Here is a 7,717-nt window from a genome sequence, read left to right as displayed (position 1 = left end):
AATTTCACACACGCAGGCCTCATATCCCCGCTACCACCCCCCAACACCCCGCCAGCCCCCGCCCTCACCGAGCTGGTGGCAGGAAACGCAGAGTCAGGGTTGGGGAGAGAGTCAGCTTCCTCTCTGGGGGAGGGGGCTGGGGCCCCAGACCGCAGGGTATAGGAAGGAGGGAAGAGGGTGCACTTAGGAACAGGCCTCCCCAAACTGTGAAGCTCAGGGGGTGGCCTCCTCCTTCCCTTTCCTTTTTCCCAACATGCCGTGTATTGCCCTGTCTGAGGATCTGTGTGGGAGGGGGACATAAGCGTCCTGATCATCACAGGGTCTTTAGGGGGAGTCACAGATAAAGCAGAGAATCTATGGGCTGAAGGGAGGGCCTCAAAAGAGGGGTGAAAATATGGAAAGAGGCAGTCTCTGCTGTTGACTATTGTTCAGCAAGTCAATGAACCTCTGAGTTTAAATTGATTCAGCTCTAAAATGAGGAAGGCGGGCCAAGCAATCTCCAAAGAGAGGCAATATGGTACATTGCTGGACATGAAATTGAAGACGGGGACCTGGGTTCAAATTCTGACTCTGCCGTTATCTACCTGGATGAATCTGGACAAGTCAATCAACTTCTCTTGGCGCCAGTTTTCTCAACCGTAAAATGTGGGAGTTGGACTAGATGACCTTGAAGTTCCCTTCCATCTCTCAATGGGATTCTTTGATTTTAAGTCCCTTCCAGCTAGGTGGCGCAGTGGATAGAGCCCTGGGCCTTGAGTCAGGGAGACCTGAGTTCAAATCCAGCCTCAGACACTTACCAGCTGTGTGACCTTGAGCAAATCATTTAACCCTGTTTGCCTCAGTTTCCTCATCTGTAAGATGAACTGGAGAAGGAAATGGCAAAACTACTCCAGTGTCTTTGCTCCCCCTCCCCCCCGAAAAAAAACCCAAACAAAAACAAAAATGGTGTCACAAAGAGTAGGACTCAACTGAACACCAACGGCTCTGACATTCTATGGTTTCCTGAGGTGGAAGGATGGGTTGGAGGGAAGAGGGAATGAGCCTGAGAGGGAGCAGCCACAGGGTGTACATGGGTGGTAATGTCTCTAACTGAGGAATGGAAAGAGTAGAATCTATGGGCTGAGAGGAAGTCAGGACACACAAGCGAAAGCTCTGCACCTGCAGCAAGGATGGGGGACAGAGAATACCACTATCATTTGCAAGGCTTACCTACACTATCACTTCTAGGGATTAGCCTCCCCTTCAGACACAGTGTCCGTTTTTGCTTGAGAATGTCGTACCTGCAAGGGACCTTAGAACACAGAGTGTCAGAGACCTTAGAACATAGACTGTCTGAGTTAGAAAGGGCACAACAGATACAGTGCTGGTCCTGGAGTCAAGCACTGAGTTCAAATACAGCCTCAGACACGTACTACCTCATGTGACCCTGGGCAAGTCACTTAACACCTATCAGCCTCAGTTTCTTCATCTGTAAAATGGAGTAATAACAGCACCTACCTCACAGAGCAGTTGTGAGGATAAAAATGAGCTGTTTTGCAAGGTTCAAAGCACTAGATAAATGTTAGATGTTGTTGTTATTATGATTATGATTATTATTATTATTAGTCTAACTCCCTCATTTTAAGGAAGAGGAAACTAAAGTCCAGAAAAGGAAGTGAATTGCCTAAGGTCAAATAATCAACTAGCTTGGGAAGAAAACCCAGGTCTCCTGACTTCAAGTCAGGGAAATATTCTTCCCCCCCACAGCTACCTCTCTTACCTTCCTCTCTCCTCCCAAAAGGGTTGTAATTGCTCCCCACTTCCCTCCAGTCATGGGAAAAGAAATATCTTTCCCCTTATCTCTCACAAGTCTTGGCCACTACAAAAAGAGAAGCTTTCTGTTTTTCCTCAGAAAGCTCAGTCTCCCCTAAACCAACAAAGATTAGGGAAAAGATTGTAGCTCCACGATCTAGAAAAACATCACAGTCCAACAAAGTTACTGTCTCCTGTAGCTGACACACAGCTTCTGGCTCTGAGCTAGGATTACAGAGACGTACACCACCAATCTTACTGCACATTCACCCAAAACCAGCACACACAACTGCCTGTTATGCATTTACATGCACAAGACACTTACACATAACATCCATGACTTACTACATGTCAACATATAGACTGTTCCTACAAATATGTGCAAATCTTCATAATATGAATGACTCCCATTTCTGCAGCACTTGGCTTTCCTCATAACAGTCCCATGAGAGAAGCTTCCTCTCCATTTTACAGGTGAAGTAACCCAGGCTCAGTGATGGGAAAGGAATTGCCCAAGATCCCACAACTAGGAAGTGTCAAAGCAGGCAAAAGAACTCAGGTTTCCCAATGCCAAGCCCGAAACTCCTTCCATTGCACCATATTGACAAGGCACTTCCCTGGTTGGGCATGTTGGCCCATGCCTGTACTTCTCTCTCCTGAGTCTGCTGGATCACTTGAATTTGGAAGTTCTCAGCTCCAACAGGACTAAAGTCAATCAGGTGCCCATACAAAGACTTCCACCAACATGGGAACCCTCTAGGAACAGAACGGTGTGGGTGGATGAGAAAGGGCTACCAGGCAGCCTAAAGAGGAGTGAGCCATCCCAGCTCAAGCAGATCACTAGTGGGACCTTCCAGCCGGAGTGAGACAAAGGAGACCCAGTCTAAGAAACAAAGTCCTTTCTTACTAAAAAAGTTTGTGAGGTTGGTTGTGTACTTATTATCCTTACTGCCATTTTACAGATAAAGAAAAGGAGACTCAGGAAAGGCTATATTCACAAAACCAAAAACTCATCGGTCTGGAGCTGGAAGGGACCTCACAGACTGTCTCTAGTCCAAGAATTCTTAATCTGGAGTTCATAGACCTGGTGGGCTCCATTGCTGGATTTCAGAAGGTTGGCCAACTTTGGATGGAAAAAAAAAGGGATCTTTATTTTCATTAATCTCTAAGTGAAATTTAGCATTTCCTTCAATTACATCAAAACTTGACTCTAAGAAGGACTCCATAGCTCCACCAAAGGAGTCTGTGACATACAAAATGATTAAGAACCCCTGATTCAAGGCCAACCCCTCATTTCACAGGTGAGGGAACTGGGCCCCAGAAGGATGTATGACTCACCCAAGATCACACTGTCAATAACTGCTGGAGTCAGACCTCAAACCCAGACCTTCTGACTCTAAGTTAAAGTTCTTTCTCTTATACTGTGTGGCCTCTTATTCACATGATGCAGATGATATATATACATGTAAACATGCATGCACATACAAATATGTGCACACAGGTATGTGTACCCTCACATAAAACACCTCTACCACCTTCCAAGCTGTCACACACCCCAGCAGGGCCTGTCTGACAGCCCAAGCTTGAGTCAGCGGGCGGGACTGGGTGCTTGGGCGAGGTAGCTGGGCTCTGTGCCTGGAGTGTCCCAACCCAACCTTTCTCACCTCATCGACTGGCTTGCTCCACCTTCCTTGGCTCCCCACCAAGCACTGATATATACCTGCTTCCATTGGGATCTCCTTGGGTCAAATACCACTTACCCACTCTACCCCCTGGGGAACCAAAATCCTGTCATGTGCTCATCAATGAACACTAGAGGGAAACCAGGAGGTAATCTACATACCACATCATCATCTCTCCACCCTGATTTCCTGTCTGGTCAGTAAGAGGCATTGTGGGATAGTGGAAAGAGTCCCTTAGGCCCTTTCATCACACGATTGAACTCAATAGCTAAAGCGTCCTTGTCTAATCATGTCCCCTATTCCATTCCCAGCCTCAGTTTCCATAAGTATAAAATTAGAGGGTTGGGTGCTAGGATTTTTAAACCCCTTCTGATTCTGATATTCTACAATCTAAGGGCCCTTACAACTCTGACATTCTGTTTTACAGGAACATTCTCTGTTTACAAGCTCAAATAAGAAAATTATGGGGGAGGCACGCTAACTGAGGGAAAAAAAGAATGATGAAAAAAGTATGTCTTGGAAGCACTTAGGTATTCTAAGATGTAGCAGTGAAGAGGAAGTGCATTCTAGAAATGGAGATACAGCTGTGTAAGAGATGGTGTGTCATGTATAGAGAACATCTAGTGGGCCAGTTTGCACAAAAAATGCATGAAAGGGAATAATAAATATGAAATAAACCTGGAAAGTTAGGTGCGAGGCAAATTGAGGACAACTTTAAATACCAGACTAAGAATTCTGCATTTTATGTTAGAGGCAGTAGGAAGTCACTTAATTCATCTGAATGGGGGATAAAATAGTCAGATCTGTGTTTTAGGAATATCAATTTGGCAGGTGTAGAAGATGTTCCGGGGTCAGGTTTGGGGTGGGAGACTGGAAGCAGAAACACCAATGAAGACACTTGCAATAGGCCAGGCAGGGAGGTTAGGAAGGTGGAGACTGTGAGTGGAGAGGAGACGGATATCGAAAATGGTGTGGAGGGAAGATGGACACAACAAGCTTTGGAGCCTGGGTTACTGAAAGAAGGAGGATAACAACAATAACAACAATCACATTTATGTATCACTTTAAGGTTTGCATAGTGCCATCTACAGAAATGGGGAAGTTCAGTATTGTATGAAAGGAAAGGTTAGCATTCTCCTTGATAAGGATGGTAAAGGTCCTAGTGACCTTTACACCATATATATGGTTAAGGCATTGCCACCTACTGTGTGGCATCTAACCATGTGTTTGAGGTAGAATGGATAAATTATCTCACATAAAAGAGGCAAGAAAAAGCTTTTACAGTGGACAGGAAGAAGAGGGAGGTGACAGAGAATGAGTGAACCTTACTTTCATTAGATTTGGCTTAAAGAGGGAATAACATACACACTCAACTGGGTATGGAAATCTATCTTACCCTATAGGAAAATAGGAGGGAAGGGGATAAGGGGGGGGGTGTCTTAGAAGGGAGGGCAGATTGGGGGAGGAGGTAATCAGAAGCAAACACTTCTGAGGAGGGACAGGGTCAAAGGAGAGAATAGAATAAATGGGGGGGGGGGATAGGATGGAGGGAGATATAGTTAGTCTTTCACAACATAACTATTATGGAAGTGTTTTGCATGACTACACATGTATAACCTACATCGAATCGCTTGTCTTCTCAATGAGGATGAGTAGGGAGTGAGGGAGGGAGAGAATTTGGAACTCAAAAGTTTTAAAAATGGATGTTAAAAATTGTTTTTATCTGCAACTGGGAAAATACAGAAGCAATGGGGTATAGAATCTTTCTTACCCTACAGGAAAATGGAAGGGGAAGCAGATAAGAAGGTGGTGTTATACAAGGGAAGGCAGACTGGGGGAAGGGATAATCAGAATGCATGCCATCATGGGGTGGGGGGAGGGGAGAGATGGGGAGAAAATTTGGAACTCAAAATCTTGTGGAAGTGAATGTTGAAAACTAAAAATAAATAAATAAATTGAAAAAAAAGAAATGGGGAAGTTCAGAGGAGTGGTGGGTTTTGGGAAGAATATAATGAATTCAATTTTAGCCAGGTTAAGTTTGAGCTACCTATGATGCATCCAGGTAGAAAGGTCAAATAGGCAGAGCTAAGTATGGAAATCTGGGAGTCACCTGCATAAAGATAATAAGTGAACCCACCGCAGTTGATGAGACTGAGGAGAAGGTATACAGAGAAAAGGAAAAAGAGCCCGGGATGAAACATTCCACACTCTATGTTCTAAGGTATACTCCAGCTCTGAAATGCCACAATCCATGAATGAACGAATACACTTATTAAGCACTTATTATGTGCAAAGAGCTTTACTAAACGCTGGGGATCCAGAAAAGCAAGACAGTCCCTTTTCTCAAGGAGCTGAAATTCTAACGAGACAAACAATATACATAACAGGTTTTAATGGTAACTCAGATTGAAAGGTCCCATGGTCCTTAGGGTGCAGAGGCAAAGCAGGTGGTTATGTGCCTTTTTTAATGCTGTTTCCACTGATAAAATCACATCCATTTCTGATTTTGGACCATTTGTCAGGATACAGCACCCACAGAAGCAATTGCTAGGTTTCCTCTCTACTGGTGTTGCTTCTAGTTTTGAAGGTTAGCAGCAAGAATGGTGGTCTAAAGGGTGCTGTCATTCCACTGGCTTTTGGGCTTATCTGCCCAATGGCGGCATTTGATCAGCAGTTAGTGTTGGTGGTAGTGAGGAAGATGGGTCCTTCCTGTACAATGACCACTCCCCTTAATGACAGCTTTATGGTCTGGAATGAAAATAAGGCAAGTAGTCTGGACAGCACCGCTATTCCCGAGGCTCTTAGGTTCAGAGTCCTGGGCTATTTCCATGATGGTGTGAAAGAAAGTTGTGCTCTAGGTGATGGGATGGTTTGACTTACCCTACTGCCTCCTGATCCTATGTTGTGAGGTCCCTCTCAGCTCTGAAATTTTATGATTTGATAAGCTACAAGCTACATGGTCCTAGAGAACATAATAAGGAAAAATGCAGAGAAATGGAGAGAGGCAAAGTTAGGTTTGAAGTCAGAAAAATCTTCCTAACAAGTAGAGCAAAGAGCAAAGAATCACTTCAGGAAGCACTATTTTTCTTTTCACTGGAGGTCTTCAAATAAAGGCTAGAGGATCCACTTGTTGGGTACTTTGGAGAGAAGATACCTGTCCAGGGATGGATTGGATGAGATGACCTCTGATGTCCCTTCTAAAACTGAAATTCTACATTCTGTGAGTGGTCCATAAATACCAACCACTATTATTAATATTATTATTGTGATTATTATTACACAATTAGGATGATGCCTTTTCCTCTCACTCATTTAGGCACCTGCTCTCTAATTATCCTAACTCATAAGGTAGAGAGTTCTTGTCAATGGAGGTCTTCAAATGAAGACTGGGTTGCAACTTGTCAGGAATATTATTTTCAACATGAGGTTCACAACCTCAGTGTCATCCTTGACTTCTCATTTCCCTCACCCACTACATCCAATCAGTTGCCAAATTTTGTCATTTCTTACCTCCACAACATCTACCCCATATATTCTTTCCTCTCCAATCTCACGACCATCACCCTGGTTCAGATCTTTATCCCTTTTGAACTACATTCTTGAAATAGCTTCCTAATTGTTCTCCCTGCCTCCAGTCTTTCTCCTCTTCAATCCATCCTCCATCTAGTTGATGAAGTGATAGTCCTAAAAGCATAGCTCTGACCATGGCACTTCCATACTCAATAAACCCTGGTGATTCCCTACTGATTCTAGATAAAAAGTAAACTCTTCCCTTTGGCATTTAAAAATAATCACATTCTGGCCCCAATCTACCTTTCAAACCTTATTTCATATTACTTCCCTTCATGCATTCCTAACAAAGCCATCCATTCACCTACTTTCTTACCAATCCACTGGATCATATATCCTATAGCCTTTTTCTCCCTAATTTTAAGAATAAATGGGAATATCTACAGAAATACAACAACTTCCCAGTGGTTATCAACAGGAATAATGAGGACTAAGTCATGGGTTTAAACCAACTAATTTTATATACACATACATATATGCAAAGTTTTTATAGTCATAGACTAACTCTGACTCTAATCCAAGTTGAGGAAGTGTGATATAGCAGAAAGAATACTGATTTGGAGTTAGGGAAGGTGTTAGTTCAGATCTCACTTATGCTACTTACTAGCTGTATGACTTTAGACAAGCTACTTCCCCAGTCTAAGTCTCAGTTTCCTCATGTGTGAAAGGAAACA

General features: G+C 43.6%; 1 non-coding gene across 1 annotated transcript; it reads left to right on the top strand.

Moving 5' to 3' along the window:
- The first annotated feature begins 4,579 nt into the window (after positions 1-4,579).
- LOC144457342 (U6atac minor spliceosomal RNA) lies at positions 4,580-4,704 on the top strand. Its single transcript, XR_013486655.1, has one exon. It is a non-coding gene; the product is annotated as a U6atac minor spliceosomal RNA (small nuclear RNA).
- Positions 4,705-7,717: the final 3,013 nt, after the last annotated feature.

This window comes from Phascolarctos cinereus, unplaced genomic scaffold (genome assembly GCF_003287225.1).
Source record: "Phascolarctos cinereus isolate Bilbo 61053 unplaced genomic scaffold, phaCin_HiC Scaffold_4;HRSCAF=312, whole genome shotgun sequence".
Taxonomy (NCBI): domain Eukaryota; kingdom Metazoa; phylum Chordata; class Mammalia; order Diprotodontia; family Phascolarctidae; genus Phascolarctos; species Phascolarctos cinereus.
This window is presented reverse-complemented; position numbering and strand designations above follow the sequence as displayed.